This window comes from Vulpes vulpes, chromosome 2 (genome assembly GCF_048418805.1).
Source record: "Vulpes vulpes isolate BD-2025 chromosome 2, VulVul3, whole genome shotgun sequence".
NCBI classification, from domain to species: domain Eukaryota; kingdom Metazoa; phylum Chordata; class Mammalia; order Carnivora; family Canidae; genus Vulpes; species Vulpes vulpes.
Window position 1 is genome coordinate 15353073 of NC_132781.1, and position 18539 is coordinate 15371611.

Genomic DNA, 18539 nt, shown 5'->3' on the forward strand with positions numbered 1-18539 from the left:
TAAAATAGTCATCTTGCTTTAACTATGTTAAAATAAAAATGGGAAATTCACTGGGGTGATGTTAAATGAAGAGAAACTTATTTTATCTTCAAGAGTCTCGAAGAGTCCTTTTTGCAACTATATATTATAGACACCAGAATAACAACTAGAACTCCAAGAAGCATATTTGGCTGTGCATTTTTCATTAGATGCTTTCTTCTCCCATCTCCACTCCCACCTGTTTTAGGGTAGCTTCTATCCCTTTCTCCTCTTCAAAGAAAGATAATACAATTATTTGTCTAATGCAGATCACTACAGCTAAGAGTCTGGACCACAGTTTCAGAAAACAAAAAGCTGAATCACTTAACTACAATAGATTGATGGTCCCATATGAATTTGTATTCTTGACCTCTAAGTGAATTTGAAAATGGTGATTAAATGTTCTCTAGAAACCCCCTCAAACTTCAGCTTCCGTAATACCTCCGTGGTTCTCCCAGGATCTTTCAGACTGCTCCTTATTCATCTCATCTTTTTTTTTTTTTTTAAGATTTTACTTATTTATTTATTTATGAGAGAGAGAGGCAGAGACATAGGCAGAGGGAGAAGCAGGCTTCATACCGGGAGCCTGACGCAGGACTCAATCCAGGGACTCCAGGATCGCGCCCTGGACCAAAGGCAGGCACCAAACCGCTAAGCCACCCAGGGATCCCCTTATCTGTCTTTTAAGATGGATTTTCCCATAAGTGGATATTCCTTAAGATTTACTTCTTGACCCGTGAGAGTAGGTACTGAAGTTAGAGAAAGACCTCAGTTGGAATCCTGATCTCTTATGCTTAAATTACTTAATGGTTAACCTGCTTAGGTTTTTTTTTTCCCCTTTATCTATAAAATCAGGGCCATAATAATTTAAACTGCTACAGAAAAAAAAATCAAATAAATTAAGGTGAAATGTCTAGTAAATGCTCATGAAATACTGTTTTCCCACGTTTTCTGTTTATATGTTCTACTTTCATTTTCAAGAGATTTTTTTTACCTACTCTAACAGTTTTAACTACTCTCTATAACTTACAAATTTATATCTTAAAACCTTTTTTAAGTGTTGGAATCACAATTTCTACTCATACCCTGCAGTCACCTTGAACTCACTCAAAGTGCCTCATTCTTCCAGAATCAGTTGTCTTAGTCCCTCTATTCCTATTGATGAGGTCATCAAGTCCCATTCTTAAAGACTTGTCATCACCTTTAACAAACCTCCCACATTCCTGGATCTTAGAACTGGTCAGTCACCAATATCTTTATTTCTTAAAGCCTTTCTCTCCTTGTTCCTTTCCCACTGCTACCATCTTAGCTTACCATCACCCTAAAGGCCTCTTCAATGTGGTCCTAATATCCTCTTCCATAGCATCCTTCATGAAATCCTCGTTCCAGACAAACTTACTTGTCTAACAGTTGAATGTGTCCTATACACTCTTGTTTCAAGTATTTATTCAAGTCACTTTCTCATTCCATTTGCTAATCCACATGACCATCTTTCCTCCCGTTAAAAAACAATAACAACAAAAAAAACTAATCTCTAACATATTAAAGCACAATTTTTGGGGAGGAATAGGAGTAAAATGTCACTCTTCCATAATCTTCTGCAGTGCAGAAATGATTCCTGCCAAACTTTGTTCTGTACAGTTACCAATTCTTCTTTCCTTTTTTTTTTTAATATTTTTAATTTTTTTTCAACTTATTTATTTATGATAGTCACAGAGAGAGAGAGAGAGAGAGAGGCAGAGACACAGGCAGAGGGAGAAGCAGGCTCCATGCACCGGAAGCCCGAGGTGGGATTCGATCCCAGGTTTCCAGGATCGCGCCCTGGGCCAAAGGCAGGTGCCAAACCGCTGCGTCACCCAGGGATCCCCTCTTCTTTCCTTCTGAATAACATAACTTCCTTCAGTCATTTATTTCCCTAAGTATGCTCCTTGGAACACTTACTTGTCATGATTTTGCTGGACTTGTGTAAGAAAAAAAAGGATCTGTTGTCAAAATAAGCTTGAGAGGTGCAAGATTAAACAGGTAAATAGGTCCCTTTATTGCAGGACTTCTCACAGCTTTAAAAATGCTAAACTATTAGTTTCTCCATTATCATTTTTCTTTATTTCTGGCTTGAAGGTTCCTTTCTCATCTCACTACCGCTTGACCTAGCTCCATACCACCACTCATTCCTTTGAACTAAGTAAGTTTTCAGCTTTTTTTTTTTTTTAATTTTTATTTATTTATCATAGTCATACAGAGAGAGAGAGAGAGAGAGAGAGGCAGAGACACAGGCAGAGGGAGAAGCAGGCTCCATGCACCGGGAGCCTGACGTGGGATTCGATCCCGGGTCTCCAGGATCGCGCCCTGGGCCAAAGGCAGGCGCCAAACCGCTGCGCCACCCAGGGATCCCAGTTTTCAGCTTTAACCAGATTTATTTTTCATCCCTGTCTGTTGATTCTCAATCTATTTCTTCAGAAATACATGCTTATTTTATTTCACGATCTTTATTTCCTAAAAATGATACCCAGACCAAGAGATCTAAGTAGTATGTTTTACATTTAGAAATCCATAGAGACAGGAAGTAGTATGTTGGGACATGCACATTAATAGGAAGAAATGTAGCATGTTTTCCTGAAAAGTGAGTTTATGACATTTTTGGAAAATATTTTCTATGATAAAAAATGTAGAATGTACACTATTTTAAAAGGAAAAAAAAAAAGGAGTTTCAGGAAATTTCCACATTTGCTTTTGCTTGTTTTTAAAGATTTATCTATTTATTTTTAGAGATAGAGAACAAGCAGGACAGGTAGAGGGAGAGGGAGAGAAAATCCCCTGAGCATGTGGCCGAATGGTCCAATCTCAAATCCAATCTCACCACCCTGAGACTACAACCTGAGCTGAAACCAAGATGCTCAAACAACTATGCCACCCAGGCAACCCTCCACATTTGCTTTTGGATGCCCTTCAAGCTACATCCCGCACCCCCCTGATATGCATTCAAATTCCTCTGTCTTAAAGCCACTCCCAAGGAAAAGCCCAAGAACCACTGAAGTAGGTCAATGGAGAGGAAAGTAGAGAAGAGAATTACTTAGAAAATGTTTTCTTTGTGTTAAGTCCTATACTGAATCCTTTACATATATTATCTTTCTCAATGTCTGCAATGATACTGCAAAAAGGCATTATTTCATTCATTGTAGAGAAAGGAGACTTCGGAGACGTTAATATGTCCTAAGGTGCAACACTGACAAGTGGTTAAAAGGTTTTACTAGATAATGTGAAGTGATAATGAAGACATGTTTATCACAGAAATACTATGACTGTTGACTCCCATAATAATAAAATAACTAGGAATCATTCTTTTAAAATAACCGCCAATGTGAGATTTTAAGTTTTAATGTAGATCTGGACATAAATGAAGCACCTATTTCCTTGTAAAACCTTATTAGTGGTACTAACGAATATTCACAAGTGTTATTTGAATGACATGTTTAAGTTTTAGTCAGTAGAAATTAGGGAAGAAACTTAAGCCTTTTATATTTATAAATTTTATATATTAGTTATTTACTAGCACATTTCTTCCCAAATAAAAGCAATGCCTACTATCAATTAGGATTTTAGGCAGCTGTTATATGAATAATACTGAAAAGATGTTGGGACGCCTGGGTGGCTCAGTGGTTGAGTCCTTTGGCTCAGGGCATGATCCTGGGTCCAGGGATTGAGTCCCATATTGGGCTCCCTGTGAGGAGCCTGCTTCTCCTTCTGCTTCTACCTCTGTGTCTCTCATGAATAAATAAATAAATAAAATCTTTTAAAAAAATACTGAAAAGATATCAAAGGATTTCAGAAACTAAACCTGAAGATTTTGAAACTGAGGGGTTAAACTATAAATCCAAAGCATGAGGTTTAATTTTTTTTCATAGCATGCTGCCAGTTAAATCTGTAATTTTAATCTTTATATACTGAAAAAAACAGATGGCTCTTACAGATGATATATAGATTCACCAAATTAACTTACTGCAGAATCCCTCAAAGTAGGGAGCTTCAAGGGTATATTTTAATTTAGACAATATACAAACGAACAAATATGCTTATATACAACCTCTCTGGAATGTACCCATTGGGCAAGGCCTCAAATACAAAAACATCACAGGATATGCCACGAAAGATTACTTTAAAATAAATAAATATGTTATTAAAAATACTATCTTTGTTTTAAAAAAAAAAGTGGTCAAGTTAATCTTTGTTATTATTAATAGGAATTATGGTTTCAGAGATAATACAATACAAAATCTTTTGTATTTATACGCTTGTAAGGAGTCAAAAGAGTATCAACTTACAATGTACAAGTTACTAAATATACATATAATTTAAAATTCCTATTTTCTTACAAGGCAATGGTTAAGGTGTGAATATTCAATTTACTTTATTAATTACAGGCTTTCAAATAAATGTAAAATCCTTTCATTAAAGACAGATATAACAGTAAGTATAAGTGATTAGTACTTTTATTATTCTTTAATATATCAATTCTCCCTATTTAAAGGTTTCTTAAACATTGGGCAAAGTCATATGTGTAGGCCAATAGGCAAAAATTTCAAAAATGGAAGAAGGAATATAAATCAAAATGAAGTAACAACAAAGAACCAAAAATCTTTTTCCCCCCTTAATTGTGCAAATTAAAGGAACACAGTTATTTCCCTATAGTATATCTTGTGTGAACAACGTGCATTTAAGAAGAGTAATTCAGGAAGATAACTAACTGAAAGTATAAGCCCAGATGAAATGCCTTTTTCTTTTGTGAGGCAGCTGAACATTAGTTTAAATATTCTAATTTTGAAAAACCAAAGTTCCTACTTTTAGTACATTTCTAAGTTACCATGGTTAGCTGAAGAACTAAAAAGAGAAAATAATTAAGAGCCAGAAAAGAGATCCGAGTCTTATGAGAAGATTCAATCTATAAATCCAATTTACCTTAAATTGATAATTACTAAATGGTCTAAAAACACAGGAATGTTAAATAATTTACTTTTCTCAATTGGGAAAATAGACAATATAAATCAACATAACTAGCAAATAATGTCAAGTTTAAAAAAAAATTCCTTAAACTGTGCAAGAACATCCATTTGTAAGCACCCCATTAATGAAATAAGGAAGATGTGATTTATTAAGGAAGCAGGCTTAAACAATTCTAGGTTCTCATACTGTTACTTTTTTTTTTTTTTTTAATGTATTTCACTTATAAGGATATTGCAGTAAGAAGTAGAAATCTATTCTGGAATCACGATCTAACAAAAAAAGCAACCTAACTGTCACATTTACACTAAAAAATTAGTATCTTTCTTCACAACGAAATATTTTTTAAAATATGAAGCTATTTTAAAAGATTCATATATACACAGAGTAAAATAACACACAATTAAAAATTAAATAAATGTGCCTAATAATATTTCTTAATGGCTTCCCTAAAAACTAAGTGTCAAATTCTCTTAGGTTGCGTTTCTTTTTTTTACAAATCTCAAAGTAGGCCTTATTAGAGTTCAGAAATCCACGTAACACACAAATACTCTACTCATCATACTCACAGGCTTTAGTTTTTCTTCCTCATTAGTCAATACTATATAGGCTTTTCTCCTGGAAACCTGAAAGGCTTCTTCTTACTCAATGGTCATGATGTTATCAGATCTGACGTCAGTAATGATCCACACTTTAATCTTCTCCAGCCAGCTCTTCACACTGCCCAGAACTTACTGTGCGTTACAGGTGATACTTCTTACAGCAGATGTTGATTACAGTCCCAAAGCACAAGTGATGCTCCCAAAGGAGCTTAGAACCCCTAACAACATCACCTGCTTCTTTTTATATCCAGAGATGCAACATGATATTTGTTTTGAACAGCTAAGGATTTCAAGAAAGATTACACAGACGAGCTCTTTTCATGAGATTGCCTGACAGAAGCTTATCCTTTCAGAATACTGCAGCAAATATAGATTGTATGATTACCTTAGGAAAAAAAAGAAATATTTTTATATAATTTTTCTCTATGGCGCAGTTTAGTTTACCCTTGTTAAAGCAAACTGCTGGAAAAACTGGTTCTTAGGTTTCTAATGGCGCAGCATTAACATAGTGAATGATTCACGGATGTTCTTAACATTCAGGAGTATCACGGAAGGCTAGCAATGCAGCCCAGGTCCAGAGCTGATGAATGGTGCAGTGCTGCTGTTGTCATAGCAACCGAGAGGAAAAAAAAAAAAAAAAGCAGCGCCATATAAGGAACAGTGACATGGATTCTGGGAACAATTTATATTAAAAAGCTGTAAGCTCTTCATGCCTTAAAGCTATAAATTCCTCTCTTACTAATTCCTCCTCAGATTTTTCTGTTCTGAATTCCTAAACCAGAAGTGTGTAAATAAATATTGCAAAATACAGTAACTAAGTAAATTAACAACAACAAAAAAAACACACACACACATACCAAGGTAACTAAAAAGATTAATAACACTTTAGCAAGCTAAGACATACTTGTGGTAGCTTCATAATTTATTGGGTTAAATGGTAAAATTAGACAGTGACAAGTAAAAAACTGTCAAGAATGTGATAGCAGAAAATTTATTTTTAAACGCTTAGAGATATTAAAAACCAGACTAAATGTCTTTTATTCAGATGGTAAGCTTCAGATACACCAAACCTAGATAACCATCAATTGACTGATATAGTAAAAATGATATTAATTTCAAAGATAGGCAAACTACCTGCTGTATTCCTTCTAGAAGTAGAAAGATTCAAAAGACATTAACTTCCCTGAAAATGCCCATAGCCTTTACTTATGATCAAGGAAATTCCTTGTGTCAATCACTGTGAGACAGGGTTACTGTCCCACCCCATGCTTCTGAAGGCCTTTCTTTCCCTACTGGCCCTAGAGAACCTTTCTCATGTCAGTTTCTCCTGTGAGAATCCAGGAATCCAGAAGAAGCCCTACCCTTCTTGTAGACAGCAAGGCAGTGTCAAAAAAAGAATCATGGGAGAAGAGAAAACTAGGAAAAGTGTCAATGCATGAATTGAGCAGTGGTTATGGTACTCTCCTTGAGGTACTCCAGATGTAGCTCTGAGCCAAATTTCATTAGGCTTGCTGGAAGCATGATCCACTGGTGCTATCTATTTAGATAAGGCAATTCTACATGAAATCGTTCTGTGTTATATCGATGTATGCTTCCTTCCTAGCACAGCGTATTTAATGAAATGTTAAGATACGAATAAAGCAAAAAACAATTAGGTAAATCATTTATTGCAATATTCTCTTATGTGGGTAGCACTGGGACTATTATAATAATTCTGGTATAACTATATATTTGTTAGGTATGGATTTATGATACTTTAATCTTCATAAATGATGACAACCTCAGTACAATGTGAATGAAAAGGACTGCAATTTAATAGAAAGGACACACCCTTGACTTGTCTTCAGATTGTAGTTGTAATAATGGCTTAGTTGATTATGAGACATAACCCTGGTAAGTCACTTAATTCCAATCCTCAAACTCATCAGCAGTAAAATCTGAGTAATAACATATCTTCTACTTCTTCCTAAAGAAACTGTAGAAATAAAATAATGTAAAGTCTTGAAATTCTAAAAATCTGTTATCTTATTTAAAAATACCTAATTAAGCAAAACAGTGAAGACAAAAAGGGAAAATAGATTTCCATAGAAGTCAACAGACAGAAAATGTCCCCTAAGAAAAAATATATTTCAGGCTAGTTTTTTATGTTTGATTGAATGTATGGTCTCATTGCAATGCACGTATTTGTTGCAAGGAGCCATTTCATTTTAAGATTACTGTAAACAGAGATGCTGTGGACTAATGTTAACAGATTACTTAAGATAATTATGTTAAAGTAATTAATATTCCACTACCCCAATACGATTTCTTCATGTCTTTAGAAAATTATAACTTGGAAATAAAGAATAAGCAATTTTGATAGGATGATAATACTAAACAACGTGCAAAGAAATTCTTTCAAATTACTTTCAACTAGTTTTTATCTCACATAACAGAAAACTGTAGGACAAACTTAAAAATAAGCATTTATCTTAGATTTTAAAATTCCATTCCTTGATAACCTCTTCTCTCTAGTAGTTTTAAAATCAAATATTGTCTTGCCCAATGGTTATTTTTGAGGCAAATTCTCTTTAGTTGTTACTTTTAGACTACCAAGAACTCGATACCTTTAGAAAAAAGAGGGCAAGTCCATGTCTGTCCCAAATCAAGCTGAGCTGATACACATTAAAAGGATTCCAAAATAATTTTGTAAAAAAAAAAAAAAAGTGAAATTTGAGAAATAATCATTTTTCCACCAACATTCATTTTATCATTGTTTATGCCTCTAAAGGAGCTGATTGGGAAGTGGACATGGTTGAGATACTTTAAGAAACAAAATACATAGGTTTCATTTTGCTTTTATAAAAGAGGGTTTCATTTAAAGGGAGAGATTGATTTAAGGTGCTACTTGGCTATTAATCTTTAATTTCCCTTATACTTAATTTAGGTAAACCATTCTAAAACTTATAAAGAGTTTTATATTATTTGTATTCTTTTTTAAATCTTCCCTCTTTATAAGCTTCCTCTAAGGAGTAAATATCAGCGCTAAATTCTGCAGCATTTAAAGGTAGGGTAATACTTATGAAGAGGTGAGTATATGAAATCCTCTTTCTCACAGAAGTAAGAAATAGCCATCCTACTTGTTATAGCAATTCAGGCTTTGGTCAGATTTCTTTCTTTTTTTCAGGTAGGTTCCACGCCCTGCATGGAGCTTAACACAGGGCTTGAACTCATGACCCTGAAGTCAAGACCTGAGTTGAGATCAAGAGTTGGATTGCTTAACCAACTGGGTCACTTAGGCACCCTTTCCAATCACTGGCCAGATTTCTAATTTCCTTTCCTAGGAACGACTACCGCTTCAGCTTAGAACTACAGTTTGCAAAAGCAGAGTGGTGACTAAGCAAAGAGAAAGAAATATATTCCTAAACACCATATAATGTGGCCTCTACACATAAGATAACTATTCATTTGGTGGGTAATAAAAGAGTAAGATAAACTGTCAGGTTGGACATATCAAGAAGCAGCATTTGTTTAATGGATGCCATGAATGGTATTTAAAAGATATCTGAGAATTATTTTCATTATATACAGTTTTTACTTGATATGTTGACTCTATTACCTAACCCCTGAGTAAAATTTCCCAAATGTGTGATGCTACTTCTAAATTATAATCTCAACATTTGAAAAAGATCATTTCATGGCAGGTGGCTCTTTCAGAATTTTTTTATTGATTAGTAGAACATAAAAGAGCATACTGAGCTATAAGATATACATATCAAACCTCTGTCCTCTCACTTTACTTAATTCACTAAGTGAACTTGTGAAATTCACTAAATGATATAAATATATTTATATGTAATTTTTAAATTTAATCCTTTTAGAAGCCAGAAATATTGACGTTAAGCAGAAAGGAAGGAAAACACAGATGTTGAATCAACTCTGATATATATCAGAACACTGTTCATTATGTCATCTAAACAAAACCAAACCATTCATACACATAGACAATTCCAAAATGGTCATATTTCTTATTTTTAATGTAGCCAGTGACATGAAAGAAAAGATGACAATAAGATGATATATTTATAATAAAAAAAAATGTCCTTTGGAACATTCTGCCCTCTGCTGTTTAAAATGTTCATCAGAGAGGGAGTACTTTGTCAAGCCGTATGTTTATTACTTTTGTGGGCTAAATCCATCAATTTGGGCACATAATTTTCTATAATGAGAAAAAAACATGGTTGAGTATTATAAGTTCTGTTATTATAATGGCAACATATATTCTGGGCTGAGCCTTCTATTATCCCATACTATAATTTACTTCCTGTTTGGAGAGTCACTAAGAGCACTGAGTCACTAAGAGCATGGATATTTACCTTTTGCCTTTTACAGTGCTTTGTGACTGAGAAGTATGACTGATGACCAATACTATTCAGTATTTACATTCAACATTTGACAGTTTTTGAACTGCTTACATTCCACAGCAGGTAGGCAGATAAACAAGTAAGAAAAAGGGGTCAATTAAGCATAAACTTAAGACTTTCTAGGAACTGTGGCATAAAACTGTGGTGAGTTTTCTGGGGAAGATAACAGAAAGTATGGACAATAATTTTTTTTCCTGTATTTTTTCCTGTAACGTCTATGGTATTTGCCACATTTAAAAGTGATATCTGGGATACCTGGCTGGCTCAGCTATAGTGTGCAACTCTTGATCTCAGGGTTGTGAGTTTGAGCCCCATGTTGGGTGTAGAGTATAGAGATTACTTAAAAATAAAATCTTAAGGGATCCCTGTGTGGCGCAGCGGTTTGGCGCCTGCCTTTGGCCCGGGGCGCGATCCTGGAGACCCGGGATCGAATCCCACGTCGGGCTCCCGGTGCATGGAGCCTGCTTCTCCCTCTGCCTATGTCTCTGCTTCTCTCTCTCTCACTGTGTGCCTATCATAAATAAATAAAATTAAAAATAAAATAAAATAAAATAAAATAAAATCTTAAAAAAAAAAATGAAAGTGATACACAACTTTTAGAACCACCACATACCAGATAAAAAGGATGTCAGAGATTATTAAACCAAGTGATTGCCAACCTTTCCACCCTATTAGGATTCCTTTTATTATTTTCTCCATTTATACAGACTTAACAGTTTGAAAGATTTTATGTATCAAAAATTTTATTTATTAAACAGAGACAATAACCATTAACTGAAGTTTCTTTTTTTTTTAATTTTTTGTTATTTATTTTTTATTTTTTATTTTTTCTGAAGTTTCAAATAAATACGAACTGATCACAATAACGTGCTATCATTTCATCCAAAGCAAAGTAAGCTAGCCCATGTAATTTTATGATAAGTAAACATGTATTTTCTTTGAGGCTTTTTTAAATATTGAGGATTATATGCAGAATATGATACTGAATGTTACAGAGCTCAATGGTGGTAAGGATAATGATATTTAAAAAGTAAGTAATTGGGGTGCCTTGGTGGTTCAGTCACATATCCAACTCTTGATTTCAGCTCAGGTCATGATCTCAGGGTCCTGGGATGAGGCCCCACCTTAGGCTCCACACTGACTGGGGACTCTGCTTGGGATTCTGTCTCTCCCTCCCCCTCTTCTTCTGCCCCTCCCCATACTGTGCTAAATAATAAAATCTTTCAAAATACATAAAAAGTAACTGTCAATGCATACTGACATCTTATAACAGTAGGGGCTAGGCACACAGAGAAATTCTACAAACATTTCTGTATTCCTCTCAGCCCTACGGCATTATTATAATTACTGTACATATGAGGAAATAAAAGTTCAAAAAGTGTTCATCTATTCAGGTATACAATTTACAAATGAATGAGCATGGAATTTTAACCTCTTTGTCCAAGAGAACCTGGCTCTTGACCAGTATGGCACTATCAGTTCTTTAGGGCCTAGAGTTCTGAGTGTTAATTCTGCCATTTTATAGATACATCTATACCTCTATTCCATAAAGATCTGTCGAAAACATTACTTTACGGTGTGTTGTCCTTGTTAAACATCCTTCCTGATGTTGGCCACCTGCCCTCCTAGAACTCTGCCTGTCATCTGCTCCTAGATTCCCTTCCCTTGGATTAACAGGCTCCATCCCCTTCCTGTGACACACAATTATTTATTGTTGATCACCCTAGTATTTAGGGTCTGATAGGTCTTCACTTAGTGATAGCTACCAGACTGCATCTTACTGAATTGCTTCCTCCACCCCAGATCTTAGGCGTCCCTGGTGTGACCCTCCTGTGGGCCACCACTCTAACAGGAATGCTGGATAAAGTCAAATTTTCACTTCATATTTTAGGCAACAGATTTCTTTTTAAAAAATGCAGAGAAAAGAAGCTATGAGCCAATGATTGGTAATTTCGTTCTAAGAGGAAATATAGCTTAAGGGTACAGATTAAAAATTAATAAGTAATTTATACAATCACAAATGTATGGAAAAATATAAATAAATAAATATGGACATACCAGGAATTTTCTGATAAAGACAGATTTGTGTCCAAAAAAGAAACATACAAAGAGACAAGGACATAATCAAAGATGAAGAGTGGAAAACCCTCTAACTATATTGTCAAGGAAGAACAGAGCCCAAGCTGAGAAGAGCTATGTTGCTAAAACAGCATAAAGGATTGTTTGGATATTGTTAGAATAAAAAGATGGACAAGGAAAGGCCAGATCCAGTGCATGAGAAAGAGAACAAAAGAAATGATTCTGTTATAAGCTTCCACTTATGAATCAGCTGCTATGAGCTAAACTATATGTTCTTGCATACATATTATTCAATCCATACAATACCCTGTGAGGCAGAATTAAAAAAAATAGTAATAATACAGATAAGCAAACTTATTAAGAGTAAATAAGTGACTTGCCCAAGTCATACAGCTAATGGGTGGCAGAGTCAGGGCTTGAATTCAAGTATAACTGACTCCAAAGTTTGCCATGTTTAACAACATCCTACCTCCACTCATAGAACAATTAATTACTCAACCCTCAATTTCCTTTAATCTTCCCCATCAAGGAAAATATATCTAAACCAGAAAGGGTAGAATAAATATTGTTAAGAATTACTGAAGTTGTAAGTTATGACTTATGAAGATAAGTTATAAAAAAACATATACTCAAAATCCAGGCCCACACAATTGACATTTGAGTTCTAAAAGAACTTGAGAATAGGAATATTCTAAAAGAACATGAGAATAGGGGGATCCCTGGGTGGCACAGCGGTTTGGCGCCTGCCTTTGGCCCAGGGCGCGATCCTGGAGACCCGGGATCGAGCCCCACCGTCGGGCTCCCTGCATGGAGCCTACTTCTCCCTCTGCCTGTGTCTCTGCCTCTCTCTCTCTCTCTGTGTGACTATCATGAATAAATAAATAAAATCTTTAAAAAAAAAAAAGAACATGAGAATAGGAACATAAAAATACTAATAGCAGTCTTTGCAAAACCATACAGAAAACTAGGAGGGCTATAGGACTAGACAGTGGCAAAATATGGATATGAGACAGTTTCTATAAAATCTTTACAAAGGGAGAAACACTAAGAGACAGTAAGGGATCAAAAGGAAAAGTAATTTCAAAATAACCTCATGTCCATTTTGATACAGAACATGAGGGAAAAACACAGATGTAGTGTCATCTTGATATTGGACAGGTCTTAAATAAAGTTCTGTAAGCTAAAGAAAGGCCAATCTGATAGTTGCTTTCCAGGACATAAAGGACTGCCATGGGAAAGGGGAGGTTCATTTATGTCACACAGCTTAACAGGCAGTACTAGGACTAACGGATGGGAGCAACAGAGGAGATTTCCATCCATGTAAATTAGAATACTGATAGTTAAAACTGTTCAACAAAGGAATAGGCTATGCTACAAAGTCGAAAGTTTATCCTCATTGAAAGTTTTCGCCCAGAAGCTGTTGACTATCCACTAACATTGCTCTGAAAACTAAACATACTCCTATTATGCATAGGGAACACAGTAAATGGTACTATAGTAAAAATTATGGTGACAGATGGTAGCTACAGTTGTGATGAGCACAGTATAATGTAGACTTGTCAAACCGCTATGTTATATACCTGAAACTAATGTAACATTGTGCGTCAACTATATTTTAATTTAAAAAATCGACTATAATTAGAATATTCTGATAATTAAACACATCAAAAATAATATGAATTGCCAAAATTTTATAATAGAAAAATGTTATTAAATATTTGTTAGAAAAAATAATATTCTGTATCTGCAATTTACAAATGAAGGCAAATATAGAAGTAAAAATATGTTACTATTACCTTTGGATGGATGATTTCAAAAGGGCTACTCTTTTTTTTTTCTTTTTTTTAAGATTTTATTTATTTATTCATGATAGACATAGAGAGAGAGAGAGAGAGAGAGAGACATAGGCAGAGGGAGAAGCAGGCTCCATGCCGGGAGCCCGACGTAGGACTCAATCTCAGGACTCCAGGATTGCGCCCTGGGCCAAAGGCAGGCACCAAACTGCTGAGCCACCCAGGGATCCCTCTCAAAAGGGCTACTCTTAAAGAAATTCATTTCAGCATTACATTACCACTATCCTAATAATAAATCATTATAAAGTAATTGCTAAAAATAATCTGTACTATGATAGTTTAAAAGTTACTTGAATGATAAAGTAAAATCATCTACAAAACTATATTTGTGCTAATTAGATTGGTAAAAATTACATCAACTTTTAAACTATGAAATACTTCAAATCACCAATAGAAACCAATTATTAATCCCTAAGTACCAGAGCAGCTGTAAGTACATTAAGAATAAAAAAGATTATTACTTATTAGTTAACACCACTCACATCACTGAGAAGATCTACGAGAAATATGAAAAGATTTTAAATTTAAATAGACTAAGTCACCACTGATATATTCATAACAGCTCATAAAGACTCACTGATTGGGTTTTTTTTTTTCCTAAATACCATTCTGATTAGATGTGTTATCCTTCGGGGGGGGGGGGGGGCGGGTGATGGTGCATTCATTCATTAACAGAGTAGAAAAAATGAAACTATTAAGTTCAAGAGCAAAGTGAAGCAGACACTATAAGCTGGTTTACTCAGCCTCTTCCAATTTGTGTTCCTATACTACCATGGTTAGAAAGCCAAAAATCTAGATTTCTCAGATTCCCTTGAGTTAAGGTACAGATATACAGCCTAGGATTTTACCAGTAGGATAGACCTGCCCTCTCATGCCTTCTTTTCTTTTCTTTTTTTTTTTTTAAGATTTTATTTATTTATTCATGAGAGACACAGAGAGAGAAGCAGAGACACAGGCAGAGAGGGAGAAGCAGGCTCCATGCAGGAAGCCCGATGTAGGACTTGATCCCAGGATGCCGGGATCATGACCTGAGCCAAAGGCAGATGTTCAACCACTGAGCCACCCAGGCATCCTACCTCCCATGCCTTCAATGACAAAGAAAGAGAATGCTGTATGTGGAGAGATTACCTCTCTGGAAATCCCTAAAGTCAAGGCACCTGATTCCTTGGAGGCAACAGAGATAAAGAAGGCAGTGGTGTTCCTTCAGGTATGCAGGGTGGTAGGAGTTTCTGGTTGCATTGTTCAGGCCCTCTTGGAGATTCTGAAAGCTATCATAACCCTTCACTACATGTCTTTCTGTTTAGATAACTGTTTTCTATGATTGAGATCCTAACAAAAACAACTACTAAGAAAAAGAAACTAGAGGGTCAGCTCATTAGCTTACCAGTTAAATTGTACTTCAAAGAACACATAATAGGAATTTTTTATACAGATGAGGCCTACTAATAACCATTTCACAGGAAAATTATAGAAAAACCTTCCTGAGAATTATCCTCATTTGTAGCAGATGCTATAATTTTCCCAGGAAGATTCTATTTTCCTCTAGAAAATATTAGTCCTCAAATGAAACAGAAATACATTGTAGGAGGTAACAATCATTTCAGGAGCTACAAGGAAATGGGAAACAAAGGAGAAGAAAAAGCTCTATTGGAAAGTACCATCACTATTTCTTATAACCTTGCACAGACATGGCTAAGTCAATTCGGCCTCTGAAATATGAGTATCTGGGTCCAGGTACTCCCTTACTCTGCTGAGAGATACCAAAGTAGCATATAAAAAGAACATCCTGGTAAATTCCACAACCAGGTCAACGGACGTGATTTCTTTCTTTCTTTTTTTTTTTTTTAACAGATGTGATTTCTAAGTCCACGTCATTAAGTTCAAACTAGAAGGAGATGAAGAACTGTAATGGTAAAAACAGAGTTGTGAAAGCTGACAAACGAGTATGTGATTAAAGAAGAGAACAGAAAAACTATAATGGGTTTGGGTACACGGTGTAGGAGCAAAGTGTTACATCTCCAATAGGTCACCTAAGATATATTAGAGTCTAGTTCAGCTTTTCATGTTCATAGTAACAACTCTTAATCATCAAGAAAAGGTTAAATTCAGCATTTAACTAAACACATTTTTAAAAGAAACTCTTCGAAAATATGTTTTGTTTTGTTCTGGTTTTTTGGGATTTTTTTAGTGAAAAAGACTGAAGAGACAACTCAATATAAGAATAAAACATCTGGGGATCCCTGGGTGGCACAGCGGTTTGGCGCCTGCCTTTGGCCCAGGGCGTGATCCTGGAGACCCGGGATCGAATCCCATGTCGGGCTCCTGGTGCATGGAGCCTGCTTCTCCCTCTGCCTGTGTCTCTGCCTCTCTCTCTCTCTGTGTGACTATCATAAATAAATAAAAATTTAAAAAAAAATAAAAAAAATAAAAAAAAGAATAAAACATCTGAAGTAACTCCTCAGGGCAGTATTTCTCAAACTTTAGTGAGCAAAACAGACTGTGAAAAATAGAGATCCTTGAGCTCCAGATTTAATAACACAGAATCCGTGAAAGTGTGGCTGATTAGGTAAATTTGGATACTCAAGAATTTATATTTTTCAAAGAAGTCCTCCTGGTATTTCTAATGCAAGGGGTCTAGGGAACCACACAGTGAGAAACACTGTCCATAAGCATTTTACATAGGTAAAGGTTTTACTATATATAGTATTATAGTCACAAATTTGATCTTTCTCTTTTTTTCTATGTGTGTGTATGTGTGTGTGTATGCGTGGGTATTGGAGAAGGTATATAAAATTAGAAGAGAAGTATCAATTATTCAATGTCTATATGCCAGGCTGTGTGTACAGGTATCTTACTTAATTTTAACAGCAACTGTGTGAAGGTAAGTTACCATGTTTTTGTATCAGAAGAAAGCAAAGAAAGCATAAATTAATTAACATACTTTGTACAACACAACCAGAAAGAGGCAATGCTAGGATTCAGCTTAGTTTAGGAGCAAAGCCGATTTATTTCCATTATACTTGTGGTTCTTATATGTGAGGAATGGATGAAGAGTTTCTAAAGGTAGACCTCTGGGCTTTTCGCACTTGTTTCAATTCTACAAAACCACCACTGCGTGTGCGTTCCAACATACCACTCTTCCAAGTGTCAAATTCATTTTCTTTTCTTTTTTTTAAGATTTCATTTATTCACTCTAGAGATGGAGAGAGAGAGAGAGAACAGGAGCAGGGGGAGGAGCAGAAGAAGAGGGACAAGCAGGTTCTGTGCTCAGCACAGAGTCCGATGTAGGGCTCTACTCCATGACCCTGAGATCACAACCCATGCTGAAACCAAGAGTCAAATGCTTAACCCACTAAGCCCTCTAGGCACTCCTCATTTGCTTTTTCTATAATAAGGTGTAAGTTTTGTGCGTGAGAAAGTCTCCATAAATAAATCATCTAACCTGATAGAAACAACACCATTTCATAAGAAAAATATAAATAATTTGTTATTTTGGCCCCTTCTCCATTAAGGAACACTGTGGTATTTGCAAACTTTCCATACTAGTGGTTGAAAAAGGGTAGGAAGACAGGACTACTATATTTCAATAAAATATATACAATACTACAGCTGCTATAAATAATCTTACTATAAATACAATACTATAAATAATAGTTCTACTCTATATGAGTGACTTCCATTCAATTATGAAAATAATTAGTAGAATAAAATTATTTTCTTACATACAAATTCTTAGGTTATGTTCTTATAAAATCTAAAAAGAGACTTAATTATATTGCAAATCCAGCATGTGTAAATATCACAAAGGATTCTTTATTTGATAATACATGTTGACTTTTAGTTGTTCAAAATATGCATACTGACAAGGACTCTCTCCTTGACTAAACTTTACTTTATCAAGGCTCTTCTGAGCTCCTTTCTACTGACTAGATCAGCATCAGCAAGGATCCTGGTAAGTCCATTTAGTAAGAATCCTTCCATCCACCTCTGATCACCCTGGCCTATCTAGCAAGAGTCCTGTTAAACTGGTTTTAGCAAAAATCCCCCTATCCTTGATGTCTTCCTCTTAGGAATTTTCCATCCACCTTGCTGCCCACCTCACCTTGATCCTTGGCTTATAAGTCCTTAGCTTTCTTTACTATATTTAGCATTGAGCCCAGGTCTGCACTAAGGTCTCTTTTCTCCATTGCAATAGTTTCTGAATATTAACTACTGGGCAGCTCTGATTTTTACAATACTGACTAAGGAAAACTGAAATTATCTAAATTGAATTAAGTAACAACCCCTTAACATTCTCTACTTTTGGTCTGGAAGACTACAGGGACAGTAAGGGAAGTAAGGGCCCTCTTTTCTCTACTCCTGCCACTGAGTAAACCCTGGAATTTTAAACAGCATAATCTTTAACCCATAAAACTAGAGAATTTGAATTAGAAACAGTAATGAGGTCCAGACCTAGTTTAATTAGTACTATCATTCCAAAGAGCTTAAAAGTCTTCATATACATTTTCTCATTTAACCTTAAAAAAAAAAAAACAGATTCTGGGGCTCCAGACTTAATGAGACAGAATCTCCGATGTGAAGTTGATTAG

At 35.3% G+C, this 18539-nt stretch overlaps 1 protein-coding gene across 20 annotated transcripts in view; it reads right to left on the bottom strand.

Moving 5' to 3' along the window:
• The window catches only part of TANC2 (tetratricopeptide repeat, ankyrin repeat and coiled-coil containing 2), a 478177-nt gene that overhangs the window by 203275 nt on the left and 256363 nt on the right, over positions 1 to 18539 (bottom strand). The window contains exon 1 of one of the 20 annotated variants that reach the window (XM_072746856.1): positions 5583 to 6185. The exons of 17 other annotated variants lie outside the window; for them this stretch is intronic. The gene's annotated coding sequence lies outside the window, so the exon portion shown is untranslated. Of the gene's footprint in view, positions 1 to 5582; positions 6186 to 18539 lie in introns of those variants that run through there. 2 more of the 20 variants (XM_072746854.1, XM_072746852.1) reach the window with 2 other exon arrangements.